A 26006-nucleotide genomic window follows, 5' to 3' on the forward strand; every position below is an offset into this window, starting at 1 on the left:
GCTGATCAACCAGGGGGGAGAAGGTTTCATCTCAGGTGCACACAACGCCTCTGTCAAAGGTGCTCCTGAGCATATTTGTCACTGATGATTAGGAATCGCTGGCATAGAGAGCCGGGTTTATGAATGCCAATACCGACTGCTTAAGGTGCTTCATCACTGTTTACTTAGAATCCAATGTATTATCGACTTGCAATAGGAAAGTCAGCAAAATTGTCCACTTACATGGAAAGTGCTGCATCAGAGAAAGTTTAATGCCCGCCCTAATGCCTGCAGCCAGAAAATGGCTCTATCATCGAGTATTGATCAAGATGGCCTAAACATAGAGAAGTAAAAAGAAGCAACATTGCTTGAATCTAAGGCTCCTTCAGCCACAGGAGTTCCCACTGCCAGAGATAGGTATTACCCCTTTGTGAGTTTTTAAATTTTGTCTCGCCATTTGCAGGATTTTCATAAAGATCCGGCAGCAAATGCTGCCTTTTATCTGATTCTTCCAGTTTGGCGATTTACTGCAGGTGAGCGGAAAGAAGAACGGGGCAGAGTTAATCCGTTATGATGTTCCCCGTTTGAACAAACCACTGATTCAGATCACAGTATTTTCCACTCTACCTCCTTAGGATGCTTCCAAAATGCAAAAGAGGACCGGAGGAGGGTTGCACTGCGGCTTTGTAGAGATTATCTGGGCCGTAAAAGGTGAACAAGGATGTTTTTTTCCCCCCTTCTCTTCTTCCTGTACGGCGCTTCGCCGCGGCTTCAAACTGGAGCATCTGTAATGGGATGCAGAACAGTGACAAATGGCTTCTTTTACAGTATATAGGCTCATCCCTCTGACTTTGCCTCTGCCCTTGATATTTACTGTTGGAGACCAATGTTCACTACAGTTTGACTTATAATGGCAGAGTGTTAAAACACTTAGGCTATTCCCTTTTCCCCTTAATGTCTAGCTAAACATCTTGATCAGGAGTGTGCTGACATTCTGCAGGTGAGTCTCTCGCCGTTTGTGTGTGTATGTCTCTCAGAGGTGGATAGCTTCCTGGTTCTGGTCTAGCATCACTATCATGTCACAGCCTCTCCTCAAGCTTTTTCCTCCTAAGCTTTTCTGAACATGTGTCCAGCGCAATCATTTGATTAACATCAAATGTGTTATTTAACATGCGCTCTGTTTCTGGATTCATCCGGATGTGATAACCGGCTTATCGTTTTGCATTTACATCTGATATTTATAAGCTTACTTGTCATCTTGATTCTGCCTGCGTTGTGATCATATCTGGATATGGAAATGAGGGAGGCGGACCTGTCAGCGACATACAAACAACAAACACAGGTCAAGAGAAGTAGTGCTGCCTGAGAGAAACCTCACTTTGTTTCATGCATGCAATGATAGAGCCCTATTATAACCATTCTTCTATATACCATCCCTTGTTGTTGTTATACTTCTTTCTATATATTGTGTTATATATTGTTATTGTCATATATTATCATTATGATCTAATTCTAAAAAGTCCCTTTTACATTTTACATAGTCCTTTATTTCTAGTTTCTTATGTCTTCATAAGAGCAGATGTATTGAATTGTATGCATTTCTGATTAATCTATATTAATCTATTATCAATGAATTATAATAGAATACATGCGTGTGTGCAGATTGCAGGTGTAAGTCAAGCTGTACTCTCTCACCGAACTGTCACGTAAACCTGTATACGCTTTAACCAGGTTATTTTGATTACATTAGGGCCTTAATTGTAGTAAGTGAAACATGATTCATGGAGCTAATTTACACTTCATTTGGGTTTCTTTTGCTGATTTGATTCTGTGCTACAAAGCCTCATGCTTTTTCTCCTGTATTCTAATTCCCTTTTATCTTGAAGCAACCACACATCCTACAAACGACCTTGATTGTCAGGCTACTGATATGAGTTTACTGCAGGGTCGGGGAACCTGTAAACCACATAAATCATTGATTGAAGCTGCTAGCCTAATTGGGGTAGTAATGCAAACATGTACGTTGCAATAAAGACATTTTCTGCACTGCCAAGGAGGATAAGCACTTTTTTGACCAACTCTCTGCACCACTCCTCACTATTTGCACATTATTCAGCTGTTCAATAGTCAGCTAGTCAAATAGAGGAAGCCCCACGGTCAGCTGTCCATGTATTCTGTACATAAAAGAGCAGTTTCTTTTAATCGTCTGTCTTTTCTCCGGGCCAAGTGGTCATTTGGTTGACCCGACGTGGGTGATAGAGTCCCCTCGACGCCGCTGAAGGGTGTGGTCGCCACATGTCGCAGGCTGGAGTGGAGGATTATAGGTCCACACACAGAAATGTAGTATAACTTTTCGGCTTTAGAGTTGCAGACTTTGGCTAAAAGTTCTAGTTGGATGTGAATGTTCATAGTTGCACTTTCTCTTTTCTGTTCTATCTTCAATCATCCTTGAGATTCATCAAGTCACATTCCCGCAGTGGATAACCAGCAGGCCTTGAACATCCTCACATTCTCTCTGCCTCTCCCTCCATCTCCATATCTCTGCCTTCTTTCTCTTTCGTCTTCTCCGTCTTCCCCTCGGTTTGGCGAAATTTATTCCCATGGCTTCTGCCGCTTCAAATGCGCTGACTTAAGCATCTGATCTGAGAACAACTCTTGTGATCAGGCAGGATTCATACTTGTCAGGATCGCCTACTGCTTCAGTACCTCATTCTTTTCTACCCCCTCTTTATTTTTATCACAACCTCTTTCTTCTCTCCCTCAGCATAATTTCCTTTTATTCTCAAGCCGCTTGCCTGCAGTCTCTCTTGCCTGCAGTCTCTTCTGCCTGACTCTTATTTTGCCTTATTATTACTTCTGAGCTTTATAACATCGGCGTTACAACTTTTCAACGACGGTCCAGTCTTGTGAAAAATGATCCAGCTTGATTTTTCTCTCGAGCCATACAGAATATATATACAAGTCATATACAGTGTAGAGGCGATTTCTCACATTCTCGCAGTCTTTCATCGTAAATATGTACAGACAAAAAATGATCATGTTCTGTTCCGTCTGGAGTTTGGGGCCGAAGATATTTGAATTTATTGGAAATGTGGATATTGTTCAAATTGATAAGGTCGGAGTCATGTAAAAGTTGTCCCTCCATGTGTCACAAACTCACAAAATCTGTATCACAGTTGATAGAGGTTATTTAAAGAATGATAAATGAGCCCACAGAGGATAAAGTGAAAGACATCGGGCCATGTAACCCAGATCTCTTTGGGCATCACAGTGGCTAAGTGGTTGGGCTGTCGCCTCGCATTAGGAAGGACTAGCGCTTGTCGCAGAGGTGCTTTCTGTGTGGAGATCACATATTCTCTGTGTCGCTCCCGGTTCTCTCCGGTTTCCTCTCAGACGCCGCTGATAAGATATTCAGGGCGACTGGAGACCCTTATTGTTAGGAGTGGTGCTTGTCTGCTCAAGTTGGTTCCTTCCTTTTTAAATCCAGCATTTCCTGGCGTAGGAACATGGAAGAAATTATTTAGCCTCGGTAGACTGTCCTCAAGACTATCAGCGCATGATGAAACCACTTCCATTTTGAATGTGCTTTCAGCAGCCTCGACTCAGCCGAGGATGTTTGTGTTTGTGCAGATGACGGAGGGGCAAAGGGTGTGTGTAGGTGGCCTTGATTCAACCTTATTTCCCAATCACATTCTGCTCATTTGCAACAGTAAATGCATTTGTTTTTGCAGATATGCACATTCACAACATATTTAATTTGCTTTCCTATATCTTCTTTTGCGATATTCCACTGAGACTGGAAGGGGTATTAAACTCCATGCCTATCAGTCACTCCAACTAGAAGATTACAGTGAGATGGGGATCCCGCGGGTGCAGGCGGGCACAAACACACACACGGCGGGAGCGGGGCAGTTAAAGTCACACATCCAGCAGGAGGAGGATTAGGAAAACGGTCCCACGCAGGGCTCAAACTGAACTCAAAGGTGAGGGAAAGATTGTTGTTAAATATTGATTAAATTAAGAGACATGTCATGTTTGCTTTATTCAAATTAATCCAAAACTAATTAATTCTAAACCTATTTGTGTTTTATCACTCAAACCGAACCACACACTGATCCAACTATCCGACAGTCAAACCCGACCGCCTCTCTAGGAGAAGCAACATTGTATCGCTTTCTTCTTTGGGGAAGAAAACAAGCAGCATTTATGTTTCCATAGCTGACGTATCAAAGGAGACATATGGAGCAGCAGCAACTATTTCAGCTCCCCAAACCCCTCAATCACTCTAAGCTGGGGTTTTTTTTTTTGCAGTTTGTATTTTTTTTCTGATTGTTGTCTTTCCAATGATATTTGACAATTCCATTTTGAGAGTTTCACCACAGCTGAGGTTTAAAGGTGAAGTGACGTGCGATGTCACTTTGGGGTTGTTTGTTTGGGTGATGGAGAGCCATCAGAGCAATCCTTAAAGTGGATTCTCTTTTCCAAAACATTCTGAAAATCCGCTCCTCGCCTCGGGCAAAAATCATACAAACCTTGATACCAACGGCAGATAAAGTTAAACATATTCTGCCAGTATATGAACACGGAGCTGCATTTAAACCGAGAGGAAGACGATATACTAACCAGAATCATATTTAAATGAATGGGTGTCTTATGAGGATGAATCTATACCTGCATTTCTCAGCATGTGAGTATTAATGCAGTCGACTTTTTTCAACCCCTCTGTTAAGCTGCTTGTAGTCTGATCCCCCAGATGCAAGGTGGCTCTTCCAGTGCTGTATAAGCTCTGCAAAATCAATAAGATTTGTCAGTCATATTACTCTTCTCTGTACAGACTGAACCTCCAGCAGAGAAGAATAGCATGGGATACTTTCTAAATAGCCTCCATCTTCTAACAATTACCCGAAAGGCAGCGGCAGAATCAATTCAGCCTCACACAACTTTGAAATTATTGCTGCAAGTTCTAATTTAAATAAAAGATTTTTAGTGAGTTTTTGGAAAACTTTGCCTCTTTCCCCCGTCTGCACACTTCCAAATAAATCATTACTTTCAAATAATTAATAAGACCGTCCCAGAGTTTGCTTTAGGGTAATTTTTGCTCTACGGTTCAAACATGTCCGCCCTCAGGTTGTTTCTTGTGACCAGACTGGGTTAATGGGAGGCCGCCACTCGTTTTACAATATCTGTAGGCCGCCACTCGTTTTACAATATCTGTAGGCTGCAGAACTTTATCGATGCCACAGAGTCCCTTTTCTCCCTCCAGGAGTTGTCATCTGCTTGGAAGCAGACAACGTTATTGGCTCGATTTAAAGGCAGCTGACCCCAGCTACTCCATCCAGCTGTCAGAGCTACCACGGAGCCCACGCTGTTGGAACTGTACTCAGCGTTTATCCATTAAACCGGCCTGAGAATGATGAGGCATCCGAGATGAATCTGAGTCTATGGAGCAGAGCCAGTTAGCTGGCCGATGCTACACTGTGGTTGTCCAGTTTGCGTTTGAAGGGCAGGACTTAGCAAAGGGTCAATTATGGTGATGTAACATTACCCGATGCTAGTACACACTAGATTTGTCTGCAGAAAAAAGAGGCAAAAATATATTATTTGAATCAGGAATGGGTTACATTGGTTTTTTTTGTGTAACAAATGTGTTTCTCATTTACACTTACAAGCATTTCTTTCCATATAATTCAGGAAGTCAGGAAGCATAAAGCTGATAAAATATTAAGTACGTAATTGCCTCCGATTGAAGACACCTGGCGTTAAAAGGTTATTCCTCTCATAAAGTTTGTTGCCTTTAATCTCTGTGCTCCAGCATCCTTCGGACCAAATCTCTTTTCCGATCTTTAGTAAGGTATTTGAGTTGTTAATAAAGGCCAGAGAGCTGGTTTGTGTGATTGTTATGAGAGAGAATAAGAGATATTCATCAATTTGGTGCTAAAACACATTCTGTTCCTGTTCGCCGTAATTTAATGCATTTTAAGCGATAATAAGCCAGAATAATGTAATCATCCCCTGCCCACAACTGCCACACTCGCTATATTCACAGTTTTTAAACATCAACTCCCTCTTCGGTCTGGACGTGCTCCAGAAATGAACCGTGTGAATGGAAGAGCGATTTTGTGGATGCACAGGATGTTTCCGGCTTTAAGCCCAAATGAGCTTCTTTTACATAAAAGCCTTGTACTTAATGTAATGTAATGCACACTCATGGTTTGTAAATACTCAGCAAGCGCTCTCTCCACGTCACCTTCAACACCATTTCTTATTTAGTCCCTACAGTTTTATTAACTCAGACCAGACCGCAACGCCACCCCTTTGTCTATTCATAGAAATTTATGTAAATTAATACAATTAACCACAAAATATGTGATCTTTACAAACATCGAAGTGTTTGTTCGGCAGCTGGTTTTAATCAAGAAACATATGTCGTTAGACAACAAATAATAAAAAAAATGCACTTTTTACATTTTTTTAAAATATTTTGATAATGGAAAAACTCAAGTGGTTTTCTTTCAACGTCGTCCCCTGGTGCTTTACTTTCAACATGGTATTCTGTTGCCACACAACCAATTTTCGAATCCTGGTGTTACAGTAATTTTATGGGTTAGAGACCCAGTGTGACATTTTGAGAGCATGTACTTTTCTTAAATTGATGCACAGTGTTTCCTAATTACACAGGATGTTAGGGTAGGGGAGGACATAGGGAGGGTTATTTATAGAAATTAAAAAATATGGCTTATCAGACATAAATAGAGAAATACATTCCTATCAGGTCAGATGAAACCTATTTTATATTCTATGCATAGGTTTTTTTTTTTTTGGTAATTTGTAATTAGCGCTCAATAGTTGTAGTACTTTTAATGGCAGAGTCCGCCATAATCAGGACGACTTTTATTGTGAAGTAGTCACAGCCGTGTTTTCAACAGATACATCAGCCGCTTTTCTGACAAAGTTGTTGCTCAAGAACGCTAGGCTATTAACCCACCGTTTGCTGTTACCATGGTAACCACATATGGTTAACCAGCACTGACATTTTAAGAATTGCATCTTTAAATCAACTTTCTTAGTACATAAAAAAGATGAAACCAACGTTTCTATAAATATAGAAATAAAGTTTGATGACGCTCATGTGATGTGAATGAAAGCTCCAAATCTAAGGATCTTCCTCACAACTAAATGGAAGTTTAAACTTCAAGATAAGTTGACTAGTTTAGAATAAAGAAAACACTCCATTCCACATTTCCATTGACTGGTGTATGCTTTTTGGGGGGTCCACTGTGTATCTTATAAAAGAACCATTTCAACTCATTAAACACATTTTCTTCAGGAGCTATAAGGAGTAAAGCAGTGGCAGCAAGAGGGATGGGAAACCTGGCACACGCTGACGTTCTGAAGGAGGACTGATGGGACTAGTTTATTTGTTTGGGTGTCTCAAATAAGAACTAAAGGATTTATTCATCTCGCTGCCGTTCGCCCGAAGGCTCTTATCTTTGCATCTCGTGTTTTTTTTTCTTTCGCCGTTGCCTAAAGCTGTCCTCTCATTTGTAACTCGCCGGCCTCGAAAAAGAGATTACACGCCGTTGATTAATGAAACAATGGAGAACATTCTTACACAAATGTGAGAGGGTTCTGCATTGTGCTCTATTCCCAATAACCCACAAAGACATGTTCAAAGCACAAAAGGCTGTCAGAGGGGGGAAAAGAACAAGCGACTGTACTTCCTCCCCACAGGCGGTTCAATACAATGTGTAATGGAAGATCAGAGTGTCTGGCCTACCGGGGGATTGCAGAAACCTCTGACTGAACCACATACAAACAAATGCAACTGGGATTTTTTTTTTTTGAAAGACAAAATCCGTGTTGTGTTGCTTCCCTGCCATAGATGACATGATTATGGCTCAAAGCATTGTTGTAGCTTTGAAAACTGAAACTCACTGAGACGTATCCATTCTGGAACAAACAAGTTTAGCAGTTTGATAGACGAAGATATTAGCAAGTATTTCAAGTTGATTCCAGAGGGCTTGGACGGTAGTCTCCCAGTCTTCTCGCACCAAGAAAAGGTGTTTTCTGTGATTTAAAGACTATTGTCTCTTCAATTGATTTTTTTTTAAAACATCTAAGGTGAGACGTATCTTCTCGTTTTTAATCTGCCTCAGGTTCACTGGACGCCATTAACCTCCGATTGAACATTAACGCTCATCAAGGACCTCGAGACGGTGCAGGGCGATCTTAAAAAGATTGACTCCATTATGTGTGTGTGGGTTTTTTGTCTTTTAATTTATCAAAAACAAAGTTAATCCAAGTACTTCCTAACCTTTACCACCTCCTCCACCGTTCGAACCACGAAAACAAGACTTCACATCATAAGATACAGGCGTATAAAGTGACGTTTTCTTCTTCTTAAATCCAAAATTGCATGAAAAAGTTTCTTGGAAATCGTTTAGAGGAGAATTGTTTCGTCTCAACTCAGTTTGAAGCATATGATTTATGTAAAACAGCAATCACCATGCATTGGAGGGTGCCAATTTCCGGACCGTGATGGATGTGACCTTTCATACTAATTCAGAGCGATTCATTATAGAAAAAAAACAACAAACAACAACAACTTGAATCTAAACAAGACAGACTGTGATTTCCATATGCAACACTTAACCATTTATCATTTAATTGTTATCTGCGTATTCCTCGTCAGTGGGAATTAATAAAAAGGCTCTCAAGGAAACCCGGCAAAGTCAAGAGAATTCCTTTGCATAATCAAAAATGCTAATTGGAAGAAAAGTGGAATTAATCCACCCGCCGTAGACGAAGCCTCAGATTAGTGCAGGAGAACAATAGGGTGCGAGATGCCAGAGTGTGCCATTGTATGGTTGCTGCTTATTCAGGCGAGCCATTTTTGTTCTTCGTGCAAATGTTTGCATCTGAAAACTGGAGTCGTTAGACCCAGGCCTGTGTTTGAACTGTGTTTTTTTTAAATCATGCTCCCAGAAAGATTTCCATTAAATGGAAAACAGGGCTGCACCAATAAAACAACAGTGTAATTCTCAAAGCACATAAATGCACTGGCAAGCATGTAGCGTCTTCTTGCTCCTGTGCTATTTGCACCTATTTAAATCATATATATGCAACCTTTCTATGCAACACAGTCCAATTCACAAAGATCAAGGTTACTTTACAGTGAAATATTGTTCGTCTTCAGTAGAACTATTGGAAAATATATTGCAATGCACAGCACTCATGACGCCCATGAATAAATCCCAAATACAGTTTCTACATGTTGCATTGAAATTCGTGTAGCCGTCATGAAAATGTCATTTTTCTTTTCCTCTCTGCCATTGTTCTCCTGCGGTCTTGGCACAAAGTCAACATTTATACTTTGCCTCATGGGTAATTGCAATCAGACGCAAAATAGGGCGAATCACACTCAGCTGTAAAGCTTCATGGTCGTGTTTGTGCTGTAATATCTTGAGTGCAATATCTTTGGTGAGTTGGACCTTGAGACGCCACGGATAGAGGTTGCAGATAGTGAAGCACTATTCATGTCGCTGCGAGCGGCTGCAATCCATTCTTTGTGAAGTCGCATGTCAGTGTGCAGGCTTGGAAACAAAGTGCATTTTTGGGTTTCTTTTTAATGAATCAATTCATTAATTTGATGAAAGTTAAGTCTCCAATGGCAGAACTGGTTGAAGTACTGGACACTTTTTAAAAAAATGGAACCGCAAACTACCCCCAAGCTAGACTCTTTTATTCTCCTTGGAGATTTTCAAATTAATATCATGTTGTATTTTAGGTTTTTAAAATTCTTGTTTTTGCTTTTATTAAGTCTGTGGTCTCTTCTGAGGTCTCTCTTGAAGAAGAGACATCACTCTCAGTGACACGACCTGATTAAAAAAACATAAATCATCATTAGCCTACATAGAGAAAACATCTTGTTTTAAGCATTTAGAATTGTATTATTGTTTAATACTGTAAATTAAAACATACAGGAACACAAGAATACTGTATGTTCAGATAGAAGTGTTTTTAGATTCCTTATTTAGACACTAAATAAGGGCCCAGGATATACCAAAATATAGAAAGTAACAATATTTACAATTACAAATCTGTGGAAGCATGTTTATTTAATGCAATAAAACAGCAAAGCCTCTGCTCATCTAATATGACCGTTGGGAGATATCAGCAAACACTCTTTATGAATTAGCTCTCTCCCTCACACACACTTATCCAGACAGACATTAATGCAGGAAGGTCAAATTAATAGTCATCTAAATTACCAAAGGGCACTCCTTTTTCTTCTCCAAAAGCTGTTTTCTATTCAAGCCCACAGTGCCGGAGCGATCGCTGTGATGATTTCTTATCAACATGCACAAGTTCCTCGACCTTTGAGTTGCAGAAAATAACCCAAATACCCAAAGAGAATAATGATGATTAACTGCAGGCATTTCTGTAATTAATGAAAATTACCAGAGAATCCATAATTAATGTGGAAGAGGGAGAAAAGTCATTGCCAACTCTTGATATGTGATTAGGAGTGAGAAAGGGGCACTTTGGAGTGGCGAATGTGAGATCCTATAAAACTGAAGAGGTCTTTTTCGATAAATTTCATGCAATTCTATAAAAATATTAACACCACGAGTCCAGATTAATACATTTATATATACGAGTATAGGCGTTAATTCTGCTGCTGTAATTCACTTGTCTAAAAACGTGCAACGATACAGTAAGCCGTCTTCTAAAGACATCAAAAAAACATCTCACACACAGAGGCAAGGGTCAATGGCATTTCGGAGAGCCCTTGACATCAGAAAAACAGACTATGCATGTTTCCACTTCTGCAAGCGACGCCCGGCATCTCAATGACTCAGCGATTGTGTGCGGCGCCCTGCTTCTCATTCGATCGGATGCTCGCCTTGTTTTTACCCTTGTCTCCCTGTCGACAGGATCTGTTTCCACTCCACAAACGTTTGAGGAGATCCTGACCAATCAGAGAACCGGCGACAGCTAAAATCACAGCGAGGTGAAGAGGCTGAGGCCAGCAGAAACTCTGATTGATTTGGTATTGTTTCCTCTGAGAATGAACACTTGGTTGCAGGGACTAACTGTCAGGAATACAAGGAAAGAAAAAAAAAAAAAGACAAGGAACCAGTTCAGTAAATTAAGTGGATTTATGGGGAGCAGGGAGGCCTCGCAAAATAAGGAGACGGATGAATATGGTGAATGGCAAACGGCTGTCGGATCCATTTGTTTTGAATCCTTTCTGTGAAATGAAATCCTCAACTGATTATGAGAGAATGGTATTACATGCATGAGGAGGCAGGAAGGGAAATATGAAACAATTCCAAAAATGTAGAGGAGCGCAAGTGTTTTCTCTTTTCCCCGTTGGAAATAATGCTTCATGCTGATGCTTCTCGAATTGGCTCCTGCTGATAGAGATCATCCAAGAAATGGCTTTCGTGATTGCAGCTAATGTTTGCATTCAGCTGTTGGCCGGTTTGGATGTTATCTCCGCCGCTCAAGAGTAAACCCCCGCGAGATATCACGCACCTGGATTCTGGAGGCATGCGAGATTTACGGGAAAACATGAATTGCATGTTTAAGAAAGTTGTGTAATTGCTTTGTTATCACCAAAATCTTGTGTGTATGTGTGTGTGTTTTTTTTGGACGAAGACAGTGTTCTTGCTTCTTCTTCTGTGTTGAGGCTGGCAGCATCTCAGACCTCCAAAATCCTGGCCAGGAGGCCGTTATGTGTACATGGATGACATTCAGTGCTAATCTGATTAGGATGAGGAGATAGGGATGCCTGGACTATATGTCATCTGAGAACAGCATCACCGCTATTGATTAACTGAGCAAACATCAGATGGAGACACCAAACATTTACACAGAAATGTACACACACACACACACACACACACACACACACACACACACACACACACACACACACACACACACACACACACGGCTATTCCGAGCTACGCCAGATGGTGGTCAGATAGACATACAGTATATGGGTTCATTTTCGAAGGGCATTTTTCCTGCGCGTTTCCTGCCAAATGGCCGCTGTCTGTCCACTCTGCCGACCGGCTGCTGGTGATAATACGTTGGAACCGAGACAGATGTCTCTCATCAAACAACCAACTCGTCCATAATGGGCTGAAAATTAGAACCCCAGACGACTGTAACAAGCGATGATTGCAGGGGGCGAGTGTTTCAAATCCAGACCCGACCAATAAACCCGTCGGCGGACTGACAATAACTGGTCAAAATGTTTGATCGATGACTCCCACATTTTTGAGAAGCATGCGTTCAGCCACACCTCGTTCATCATGTCAACTTTTTTTTTTTTTTTTTTTTAGATTAAACCGGCATCACTTTACAGAGAAACATCCATCTGTTGCCTTACACAATGTAATGCTTATCCGCTTGTCCGTGTGAGCGGGGAGAGAGCGACGACGGGGATTACGGAACAGAATAGACAAATAGGAGGTAATCAGGGGGGAAACAAACTCCTGCTGGGGGCCAAATGTCCCGACTCCATGCTTTATGTGCGTAACAATTAGGATTCACATCCCCTTGTAATTACCAAATGTTGTTGACTCCTAGACATTGCATGGCTTCAAAGCTGTTCTGATGATTCTAGCTTGAATTATTTATTGATAGCGATGCAACGTATGTAGGATTGGCTGATTTGCACACCTTGTCCCTGATTAGGTTTTTAAGTAAAACAAACACAATGCAACATCATACATTACAGTCATTTTATGTGTGTGCATGTAGCTATGTTCCGTAATTCAAGTAAATGTGTGCATGCATAATTTATGTATGTGTGTGTGACATGTAGCCTTTATGAATATGTATGTATGTTAATGTGTCGGCGTCCCTCTATCTGTGTGTACGTGTCCATGTGAAGATCAGTGATCGCAGTTTTGTTTTTGTTTCAGCCCGTTTCAACTTTTCATCAGATGTTTTCGGATCAGTTTGTGTTGCTACTTACAAAACCAAATTATGTGTTGCAGTTCACAGATTCTCAGCTATTTGCTTTATGGGTGGCAGTTTGGCCCAGTCTGAAATATTTCTATTACTAGATGTATTTTAATCACTTTCATTGTCCACAGAAGGCGATTCCTACTGATTTTTTTGATACTTTTATTCATAAAATCAACAACATATCATTTGAACGTGTATTATATATAATAATGTATACATTTTCAAAGTAGGATATCTGTACCATAAATGTAATTAGTCTCAGCACAATGAATTCAAGACGTCAAGTGAAAGAAAACAGAATCTCCAGAATAGAAAAAGCTTGAAGCAGCCCCTTGTGTCTTTATTCCTTATTCATTTATCTTGAGAGAAATGGGTCTTTGCCCTCCCAGTAGTTGTGAACCTTGGCCCTTGTGCTGTGAGGTTTGACCAATCTTCACAGCGCAGGAAGCTGACTGGCAGCTGTAAGTCGATCCCAACGTGGCAGTGCTACTCAACGGCTTCATGGTCCGTGCATGATACATCTCCTGCAGGCTGTTGTTCTCCTCAGCGAACTGTCAAATCAACAGATTTCATTGGCTCAGTTGAGTGAAGCTATCGCTGTTTTAACTGCATCAGTTGCCATGCAGTTGCAATGTGGAGTTTATTATTTATTCTCATTATATTAGGTGATGCCTGATCTAGAGCCACCAGCAGGTCAAAATTAGTTTCGTGATTAAAAATACATATACAACTACATTCCCATCAGCCGGAACTATAACATGTTCAAATATATTTAATAAAAACAGCATATTAATGTTGTCAATGTGAATTGTTAGCATCTAAATCAAAGCATCACTGCCAAGTTCCAGCCTCACAGAGCTGCTAGCAGGGTTGAAGACTTCTATATCTAAGGTTCTATTTGAGACTTTTCAACCGTCATCATTTTAATTGGAGTTAAGCATTGGACTTCGATCTTCAACCTCTTTCATCTCATCTATTCCCATTCCATTTGTTGCTTCATATTTTCAAGGTTTGTTTATACTAGGCAGCTCTGTTAATATTTAGCGGTTGTGGTATAAGGCATGGAATTTCAATTGAAGTGCCTGGCAGCGGGGTTGGAAGCTGCCCATGGGATTATGGTCAGGGTTATGGTGTGGCAGAGAGAATCTCGGCGATGATGAAAAAAGGTTAGAGTGCAAGGAGATTGAGACTCTTCGGGGGATTCTGATCTCATGTGAGCATTTAAAACCATTATGGAAATACAATTTTAAAGCCTGCGCCGCTTCGTAGATATAAATGTTTACCCCTGCACATGAACGTCTCTTCTTGTTTCCTATATTTGGTGACAAAATGATTTGTCACGAAATAAAATGAGGATATCAAATTAAGTTTTAATGATCGCTGCATCTCTGAGTCGGCTAAGATGGATGCACTGTAGATAAAGAAGTGGTGGAAAGAGCCGGGGCTGAATGGAAGAGTGACTATCAGATAGAGATTCACTTTCTCCTCTGAGGGAGGGGAAGGGGCCATTAGTCAGGGAAGTAATCTAATCAATGTTGTTGTGCACAACAGTGCACAGAGAGCCGCAACGCATCACGGAGCGCTATTATTCTTAGTCATCTTAGTTACTGAGGGATAAAACAGCAGCTCCCGACCGCCAGAATCTCCTTCCTCAATGTGTGCCGTTCCCACAGCGGCGGCTGGCTGCATGCCGTGCTGCAGATAGGAGGAGAGGGGGGAGGAACGAGAGGAGTCTGGACCGGAGACACAGCACCGACTGTTAAAATATCAAATCTCTTAATATACATAATATAAATGTAGCAGGTAGCAGTATATTATCAGCATCCACAACCTTCTTTTTTTTGGTTAACGTTGCTGTTGCCCCTTGAACGTGGTGATAATCTCTGACCGGGCTGCAGGACAGATAGGTGAGAGATGAAAGAGGAGAAGAGTGGAGCGTGGAGCTTTGATGGCCAACCGCCACCAGTTCAGCCGAGGTCAGACCGCATCGCATCACACTTCATAAACTTTAGGACCACAAAGCTGCAGGGAGTACGAGGATTAGACAAAAAAGTTTAGTGGCAAAAGGGTGGAAACAGTTAATCCCTATATTTAATGGCATACATCATCAGTTATTACAGCCTTTTTACATCATTCTGCCTCGATGTTCAGTTGCAGTCAATGAGAGGAATAAAGTGATAAAAATATATTTAGTGTAACACATTATGTTTGAAATAATCCCCAAATAATTATTGATCGAAACATTGTTTCAGTCCAACAAGGTTAAGAAGCAATGTAATATTTCCTCTCTATCCCAGAGTTTTATGGATGCTTTGATGGATGCCTCTCCCCACCTCCTCACAGCAGCCCGGTCTTTATAACGGTTCAAACCTTTACAGGGTTAAGTGATTTTTTTTTTAGAGACAATTCATTTGGAATATATGCTGCTCTTAAATTCCTTTGCGCTCTGCAATATCACCGAAAGCACATTTATTGCAAAAGTAAATCATCTTGGGCTGTAATATAAAATCATATCCCCCCGTTGGTTTGGAGCCCTTACATCCCGGGCGGTGTTAATTGTACACCGATTCCTTGCCCATCGTTGGTCCCGATGAGAAGGTCAACCTCGGCCCCCCCGAGCAGCGATGTGACATGTGAATGACGGGAGCTAGTACACATGCAGTGAATTCAAAATTGAGTTTATTCATGGTCTCTGTGCTGGACTACATGAGGAAAATCAGGATAATATTCTTTTTTTTTTGACGAGACACGATGGTCTCGTCTTAAGGACTGTTGCCAGCCTTTACCGTAAGTGAACAGTTTGCTGGATCTAGCCTCATTTACAGAAGAAAGTATCAATCGTCTTATTCAGGTTTTGGCATGAAAGCGAATAAGACAAAAATGTCCAACTATTATTTTAAACTCTTAACCTTATAGATAGCTAATAATATTGATTCCCCACCAATCCCATCAATCTGTCTTTCAGTTTAGAGCACCAGGAGACAGTAAAGCATGCAGCAAACTGCAAATAAAACCGACTGCTTCCAACCGGCTGATGCTGGAGAGGTCAAATATTAAAGATTCACATGCTGAAGGAAAACCAGCCAGCAAGTATTCCATTTACCTGCAACTTCTTTGACAACAACGATGCATTTTTAAAATGACACTGACTTTTCAAACCATCGGGCTCTGAATGTTTCCAGGGCTCTGACACCGTATACTGTGCTGCACTTGGAGTTTTCATTTCCAGACAGGCTTTAGAAACCAGAATGAAGCTTCCGACCTGAAAAAAAAAAAAAAACATACAGGGTACCAGAACAGCAAACCAAACAGAGGACACACAGAGTAGAGGTTCTCATTCCACCATTTCTTTAGGCTGACTGAGAGGACAGTTGGCTGAATTATACTGCTTTTAAGGCTTTGGCTTAAATGGAACACAAGCCTGTGCACATGTCCTGCAGGTCGGTCCATTTTATACAGCATTATACTGAGATGTAAAAACAGAGAGTATCAGCCAATAATGCATCTCTACAAGAGCTGCTATTCTTGGGCCCCTCATGGTGCTCAGCGATGCAGTGGGCCGGTTCACGATGCTGCCATTGACAGAAATGATCAAATCATATTCTTGACTAATGGCCACTTCCACTCCCCAAGGAATAAGCAAATCTGTGGTGTGCACTGTGCCCACCGCCAGTGACATATCATTGATCTGATTAATTTATTCAAACAGGGCAACTGTCTGGGACAATCACCGCATGGAAAGCCTTCGAACTAATATCCATCCGCCTAATTTAGTCTGATTAAAATGTTCTATTCATGGCACCGAGCCTCTGAAAAGATGAAGTTGACAGAGAAAAAACAATCTTAAAATATATGAGTCTATATGGGTCACCTTTTGTCTTCAGATGCATTTCATAAAGTACTTAATATCATAACAATATGTAACTGTTTTAATGAAACACTGTATTATTTGAAGGGTTTATTAATTCCTCCACAGAACAAAAAAAGTAATTTCAGTTAATTGAGCTTCAGAACATCGTGAGTTTGAACATCATAAGTGGATCATGCAAATCAATTGCTGCCTTATCGCATTTAAACTGGAGCATTGGCTCTCAGCACTAGTCGGCCACTTGAGATTTCCTGAACAATCGCTTTACCATTCGCCCAAGAAGACGGGGGGGTAATTATTCTTCTTCTGTCTCTGGAGAATCTCTCTGGAGTCACTGGTTCATGTTAAACGTGTCCCCGTGAAGTTGCGTTTATAGTGACAGAAAATGGGCAACGGGATTTATCTTTTGCAGTTATTTAATAAGACAAAAGCAGGTAAACTTAGGTTTCACATCCATACCCTGCTTTGAGGACGCCAGGGTATATTTTCTACTAATATGTCTCAATGACTAAGTAAGTTTTATGGAGTGATGATTCGAAGAAGACGATTGATTAGCCAATTATAACAACAGCTTCCAGGTTAGAATACAGTCTTCAGTCAATCAGTTTCTAGTCAGACATCATGTTCATGTTAGATATTTGCTATGGCCAAACCTAGGGGTTCTAAACCTTTAATACCTTATGGCCCACTTTTCCCAATATATGAGTTATAATAATCTAATAATATTCCGCTTAGCCTCACTCATCACTGTCTGCCATTATGAATCCAGATCTAATGTATTCAGGGGCATATTTCCTCAGCATACACCTTGGAGCTTTTATTGGTGCAGGGTTTTCTTCCACATGGTTTTTTATATTAAAAAATGATGTACCTTTGCGGCCTGCTAGATGCCGCTCTGAGGCCCTGACATACTTTTGAGTTGATATGGATAATGTGTTCGCAAAAGGTTGCTTCTTTACACATACAGCAGACGCTACAACGTGCAATGTTCTTCCTTCTTTTGGCTCTGTTTTGGTCTCCACCAATCCTTTGGGGAAATGTGTGGTTCTTAATCTGCTCAATGGGCCACAATGTTAACCAGATTTGATCTGTCTGCTATTTGGCGCTGGACTGCTGCATACTAATACCAAAAACAACACCGATGAGAGCCGTGAGAGTCAACCTAAACTAAAAACTAGGATTAAAGTTGCGGGCTTTACAAAAGTCATGATTCAAAAGATGCTAATAAGCTCTGTTGAGCTGATGGGAACCGCAGTCATTGATTACTTTGAATACAAATATCCATTGTCAATACAAACATACTGATTACAGCAGCTTTAATGTTAATCATATCTTTTGGAAGACGTTTTAGGAGTTATTTCTCTTCAGTAAGTTAAGTTATGACAACCTGTATAGCTGCGTCCTTGCTATATCCCAGTTTGTCAACTTGCACAGCTAATTTTCTATTGCTATTTTCCAGCCTTGGCACAGGAAGATAACCTCTGCATGCTTATGAGACTGGTTCAGTTAATTTTCCAACTGGGGAATTAGCTGTCAAGGAGCACAACGCCGGACATATTTAAATTGCTGGAAAAATCTTAGATGTGGATGATTCAGAGGACTGGCATGAGAGTATTAACTTTTGACTTTATTGTATGACCTTCATTCAGAACCTGATTATGATTTATGAAATTTGATTTTCTGCCATAAAAACACCTTAAAATGTTCATCATTCTTCAGGCTTATCTTTGAAAAACCAACAGTTGTGCTTTATTCTGCTGCAGCCTGCCCAAAGTTAAATGTAGAAAAAAGCAGCCTGAAGCGCAAACCTCTCACACTAAACATAGTTTACATCAATATAAATATTCTATGAGCTGTGTTGTTTAGCCTGAAGATAATATGGAGGTAGCAAATACTAATGTTGAGAAATAACATCCTCGCCATTGATTTCTGTCGGCACATTCATTGTTCAAAAGGCTAAGGCCTTTGTTTGACCCCCAATTCATTGAATTCTCACATTCCCATGACAGGGTCTACTAATTAGAGTTCACAGCAGGTGAAATTATTCATACTGATGGCTTCTACACTTCCAACTTTTACTTGCTCATTTTGTACATGTGTATGATGTTCTGAGAATCCCATAGCTTTAGAGTTTTAAAGGATAATACACAAGATTTTTTGGAGTGAAGTATTCCTTTCAGTATTGGGTTGAACTATTGGTAGCATTCACACCTGTACTTAGAGCTCTCCACATGTGATCGGAACACTGTCCTGTCTGCTCCTTAAGTTGCGTTATTATAGATCTTTGGGTTATTGGGTTCTCCTGTTTCGGTTCCTGTATTATTTTGTAATTTCCGGTTCCCTGTTCTAACCCCTCCTCTCGTCTCAGGTGTCTTGGCTTCCCCACCCTCCTGATTGATTACCTACCTGCCTTAATGTGTCTCACCTGTACCTCGTTGACTTCCCCTCACTTCCCTGCCAGATTGTCTTTATTCCTCGTGACAAAGTGCTACCCTTGTGCTCCTTGTGTTCATAATGTTTTTGACCTCGCTCTGTTTTTTAACTACTTTTTTGCCTCATCCTCTTTTGGATTTGAATAATAATAATCTCACTGCCACTTTCTCTGACAACTATTTGAAACTTAGAGTAAAATGTGATCTGGTTATCTGTGAGTGAATGCTGCGCCTATACATTTTGGGTTGATAAGAAAGTAAGGAACAGCAGATTGAATGCCCTCAGGGTTCAGCATGGGGGTGAAATGGTGCTCATTGGTCACTGTCATCCACTAAGTCTTCTTTTTCTTTATTACCTTTTGTTTCATGCAGCCAGCTCTGTAACAGCGAATCATTCTGAAACGGTGTGATTAATGTGATGCCACATTATGTTCCAAGCTCTTTTTCCTAAAAATCCTTTTTTTTTTTTTTTGCTGTGATTAGCAGACTGCTCGATTGCAGACAAGACAATGACCAGGGCAAACCCAGGAAAGGTTTGATTCATTGTGTGACATTTCATTTTGTCATGTTGAAAAAAAGGCCAAACATTAGCAAGAGCTGAGAGGCTTTTCAGATGCAAAAAGAAAAAAGTAAGCGTTACCATCATCGACAATAATTTGCTAGAACTTTCTAAATCTAGAGACTTAAGATGAGTAGAGGGCAACACGACCTGTCTCCGTTGTGATGCAGGGAATCAATTCCCTGCAAGATCCAATTTCTAAATGAAAAAGTAAATTCCTTTCAATTCCCTCACGCATCAAATATCTGCAGGAATTGACTCTTTGGACTCAAAGAGATTTTCAGACAAACAGCCAATGACGGATTTATCGACTATACACTTAAACAATAGCATTTAGTGCCCCTGAAATGTAATTGCTGTACATGGACTCCAGTATAATGGCAACATGGTGACCCCCTGGATCTAGTTCTCAGATTAAAAAAAAAAAGTATGATGTATGCTTATATCACAGATCTGCTTGCCATGCCAATATACAATATACCAAAAGCAGATGTAAGGCATTGTCTGATAGCTATAGATTTTGATTGTAGTGTACTGTAATCCTTTCATGAGCAACAGTATCAAAACAGAAAGTTGGCTGGGCTGGTCTGGGATCAGACCCCCAATGCTCAAGGCTTAGTGGAAGGACTGTGGGGAATGCTACTTAGCCTGATCAATAATCTCCGGATCTGCCGGCTGCTCTTTCTCCCACCGAAGTAGTTGTGCTAACTTAAGCAAGCTCTGAGTTAGTAAGGATTTGCTGACCGCTCTCTAATATATGTTTACTTATATAGGACATACACTTTCCATAGGTGATGGAAGTCATTGGTCCTAAACTGTGGAATGCTCGGCCTGCACCCCTATGATCTATTGATTCTGTAGAATTAAAAAAAAAATCAGCTTAAGACATACCTCTATTACTCCTTGTTAAGCCTTAAAGTTCAAACTGAGCCTGTCTTTAGTCTTCAATAAAAATAAAAAAACAACACCCTAATCCAGGCAACAGTTATGCATCGTCCAAAATGTAATTCACAAAACCAACAAGTGTTAAAAAACGGAATTTGGAGATTGCGGATGATAGTGTTTGGCTGTGTCTTATGAATACACTTGTTTTCGTCCAAATGATACACGGTTGTTGCAGGAAGGTTATGTGGAGTCAGGCAGATATAACAGTAACGTGTTTGGTTTAATCAATAATTAAGTAGGGAGCGTAATGAACAGAAGGAAAAGCAGAAGAAAGAATCACCCATAAGAATGTGTCTGTTTATCTCTGTCAGCCCTCTTCACAACCTGTCCAGGGTATTTCCCAGACTTCTGCCCAGTACATACTGGGACAGACTCCAGCCCCACAACACCATGGAAAGGATAAGAGGAAATACATGTGCTCTCTGGTGTGTGTGTGTGTGTGTGTGTGTGTGTGTGTGTGAGAGAGAGAGAGAGAGAGAGAGAGAGAGAGAGAGAGAGAGAGAGAGAGAGAGAGAGAGAGAGAGAGAGACAGAATGCAGTTACAATCTCTCTAAAATGTAGCATGTAGTATGTTTTAAATAATTAGATCAAAGAAATTGTTCTATTACTGTATTCCTTATTATTAGTGCATGCAGCCAAGTTACTTCTGATTTGAAGGTAAAATATTACTTATTCTCAATTTTTAATAATACTTTTATCACAGATAAATGTTCAGGTATTGATAACATGAAAGATAAATTATCCAATTTTGAAAGAAACTAAGACAATCTTTGTTGTGAACAACACAAATAACTGATGCAAGATCCGTCTTGGGAATTTCTGTAAAAAAATAAATAAATAAAAATGTAAAGCATATGTAGTAACATTTTTTCAAAATTACCACAGAGGTCCTCACTTGGTTAGTGGTTTGCATATGGTCCCCTGTTGGTAAAGTAGGCATGCATGTGTGTGTATGTGTGCGTGTGTGTGTGTGTGTGTGTGTGTTTGCATAAGCATCCGCACAGGATTTTAAAGATAAAACAGTGACATCAAATTCATCGAGGTGCTTTCCTGTCAGGCTCTAAACAGCCCTCCGTCCCAGCATCCCTCCACATCCAGAAAGACGGCGAGGAGGGAAATAAACAAGCCCTATAACTCAAATTGCCACCCAGAGAATGCATCTCAGACCAAACGTGATCAGATCCTCAGAGGGAGGACATTACCATTTCTATTACAGCTACTTTGCCTCCAGCGGGGCAGTCCGTGGTCTCTCTCTCCGTTGAAATAATCTTTTCTTTTTTCGCCACCAGTAAAATAAAAGCGGTGTAAGTCTGGAGTGCATTGCAAATTCATTGAAATATTTCAAGAACATGTTTGCATGCATGTTTGCGTGTCTGTCTGTGTGCAGCCGAGAATAGCATTTGATAGAGGCGGTGGTGGAGCCAACAGTAGATGGGAGGTCCACCTCAGTCTTATGCTCCATTAGCAGTCAGTGTGTAATAGCACGGCTGGAACATGTGTTCCGTGCAGATAACAGAGAAGTGGCTGAGACTGTGACAGCCCTAACAGACTGGCCCTGATGTTCCAGTGACATGTCTGGCTCGGTCTCTCCCACTTCCACCCACTCCCTGTGCGTCTCAGCCCCTTTTCAAATACCTGTAGGTAGGACAGGGCCAAAGGGAAAGATAGAGAAAGGGCAAAGAAAGCTCTTTGGGCTGGAAATGATCTGGTTATATTGCAATTATTAGGCCAGGCAGGCTCTGACTAATTGATTTAAAAACTCTATGCAGATTTTTTTTTCCACCTTGTTCAACCCAGCGCATCTTCTGGGACTACTGGATTATGCAGTCTGCACTGAGGCCTCGCTGTTGCTTTATTCACATTGACTCTTATTCATAATACATTTCTGTTGTGCCACTGCTTTTGACAGCATCCCCGCGTGGATCCACTTAAACAAATACATGCTTAAATATTTATTGTGTGGGTATTAAATCAATTAAAATAAAGGTTTGTCGAATGGATACAACCAAACAATACAGATGGGTTTGCTTTTTGTTTGCTGCATAAAGTGTCTCGATAGGTCACAGAAGATGTTTTTAGTCGTATTAAATTTGACATTTCTGCCAGTCAACGCGGAACCGCCCACACTGACATTTAAAATGAAATCGCTGAGTGATCAGTGCATCAAAGTTTCAGGTCATCAGAGTGGAAACATGAACTGGCACAGCAGGTATTCAGCAAAAAAATGTCATCTATTTTAAGAACTCTTCTTTTTCCGAGAACTTGGGTGATCTACGGTATGTTAACATGGAGTCAAATCATGGTTGCTATAAACATCGATCCCAGTGAGAATCAACACCCTGGTCTGCACAGCTTTGCAGCTTTCATCTCATTGTTTAATGGTCCATATGGTTGAGTCTCAGTGGCTCTTAACGTGGGCAGCTCTGAGCTCGTGAGCTCCCATAACCCTCCTTGCCAAGACATTGCAAAGAGCCAAAGTCAACATGTAGCTGGGGAGGATTTGAACATCTCACAAGCCAAAGATACGGATATTCTCAGGAGTTGGTGGACCAAACTTATTCAACAAAACAAATTAATTGATTAGCTTGTTGCTTGTTGTCTGTGGTAACAAAACTCGTACTGAAAATCTCCAGTAGAAACACATATTCAACACGTTGTTTGTATATGATTGAAGTAGGAATTTATGGTATTACTACTATAGGTCCCAAATTCTAGTATGCTGAGCCCTCAAACTAATACAAGAAATGTAATTTAAATGATAAAAAAAATTATGACTGCGAGCTCCATTCAATTACTTGCACAATAAGCTTGCTGGTGACGAAAAGTCAGTAAAATGTTTGAGTATTTTTCTATCAATAGAAATGTGATTTATGTCAAACTTGTGTAATAATACATATTCTTATTAATCTATTAAAAAGACTAGACTGATATACATTGCCACTAGCTATAGCATATTCTTTGTTTGAGCAAATTATACAGAGGCAAATGCTGTAATTAAATTGAATCATTGCCTCAATGCAAATCTATATTGTATAGCAACTCTACCTATCATTACAGTCATAATAGGTCTTTATGGGTCTGATGGCTTTCACTAAACCTCTTCAGGCAGATTATCCTATGAAATCAAACTCATTTGTAGGAAATTATACAATTAAAGCCACATAGCAGGAGGTGTTGGCCTTCTTGGTCATGATTCTACTTTCTGCAAGTATCCAACAAAATTGAATTTCACTCTCTTTTTTCCATCCATCTATTATTTTGGTTGAAGGACAGCTCAACAGCTGGTGAACAGAGTTTTCCAGGAAATTTGGTAGGCTGGTGCACTTTTTTCCATTGAAGACTTCTTACTCAAATGCACCGCTCTCTTCTGCTTCTGCATTACAGCGACACAATGACATGATAAAATGTTTACTATGATGAATTACTTATCTCAAGCAAGGTAATTAGTTTCATCAAGTTAATTTTTATTTTATTGCCAATGTACCACCCACAATTCTTATCCCTATTCACACTGCAGTTGTATTATCTGGAGACCTCTAGAAATTTGTAATAATTACGGCGACTGTAATTTGTCAAGTAAAAATGTCCCCATAAATAATTTATTCCATAACACAGAGGTTATATGATAACATTGGTCCCGTGCGTATCAGCGTTTTGGTGATTTAGTGTCTTTGTGAGTATTATATAAACATAAATAAACCTGTGAAATATAATAATATTAAATATAAATATTATTATTATATATTTTCCATATAAGCAGATGTTATGCAGATCTTTGATGTCATACCTGGGGGATAACGTCAAATGCAGACTTTGAATATCCCATGTGAATGCGCCTCATGAAACACAGACGTGGGGGTTCAATTGTATAGTTCCCCTGGTACAACTAGTCCCGTGTGAATGGGACTTTAGGGGTTTCTTTCATCTTTCCTACTACAACAATCATTTTCATCCATGGTAGAGAAATCTACGAATACTGGTGTCGGGCTGTCAGTCAATCCTTTACTCTGGTAGTCAACAATTAGCAAATGTTGGCATGCTGACATTAGTTTTGGAAATTTACTATTTTGTTCTCCTACCAAAAATAATCCTGAATAATAGATTAATAGATGAGACAATCTAGCTCTTTAGTGTAAGAGTCTGAGACTAGAATCTGTAAACATGTTCAAACATATCACTCATATCATAAAAATCAATCCATGTAGTAAACATTTTTAATTTTAAGTCAAGTAAAAATACAGATTTTCCTGTTCAGGAAAAAGATTGCTGTGAAATACGGGGATGATTGATTTGAGGTCCAGTATTTTTCGGATAAGTTATCAGAAAAAAAGGGTCTATTATTATGTTACATTTGTTTGTTTTTAAAAGGAGATGATTGAATAAAGAAAAATGAATCAGAAATTTTGACTTTTAATCAACTAATCGAATACATGATTGTTAGATAAACCATTAAATAAATAATGGTTAAGAGCAGCCCTACTGACAGCTGTCACAAGGCAAATGTGTTCAGACTGAATCAATTCTGACTTGCGTGACAGTGTGCATCCCAGCTTGCACATGTCTCTCCATTAATTCATGCTGCCTAGAGCTGATTTGTGTCTTTTTGTGCCCTCATTCCATCGACTTTGTAAGCAGCCATTCTGGAATTAGCTAAAAGTCAGAGCTTTAATATTCAAAGAGGTTCTCGGGTAAACACAGTCCTGTTGTGTTTTACAAACACGCAACAAACGCTGCCAGCAACCACAGTCAATTTGACGTTCCTATAAAATTGTATCTGTAAACAACAAGAAATAATCAAAAAGTAATGGTTAGATGTTTTGCTGCACTTTTCATCTATTTCCTTCTCTGAAATTATTACCAACAAATTAAAACTCAACGTTGGACATTTAAAAGTACTAAAACAGGTCTGAAAGACATTTTTTGTCTGCTTAATTTGTTTCTTCTTCTAGGTAATTGATTAATGACTATTTCCATATAATTTAAGGACAATTAATCCATTAACCATTTCCACCTGCAAGTGTGTCCAAGTATGCTTGAATTTGTTCTCTTTTGTATTCTCTACTGCAAACACCGGCATCCAGCACGCTGCACAATACCAATGAAGATGTGTTCTTACAGTGATGGAATATCCGAGGAGGTCTAACACGAAGACTCGCAGGAATCGTTGAGATGGATTTTCTCTACTGTTTTGGACCTGCAAAGCTCAAAAAGATCAATTAGCACAGTACAGGCAGGA

The sequence above is a fragment of the Eutrigla gurnardus genome (assembly GCF_963514095.1).
Source record: "Eutrigla gurnardus genome assembly, chromosome: 18".
Taxonomy (NCBI): Eukaryota; Metazoa; Chordata; class Actinopteri; order Perciformes; family Triglidae; genus Eutrigla; species Eutrigla gurnardus.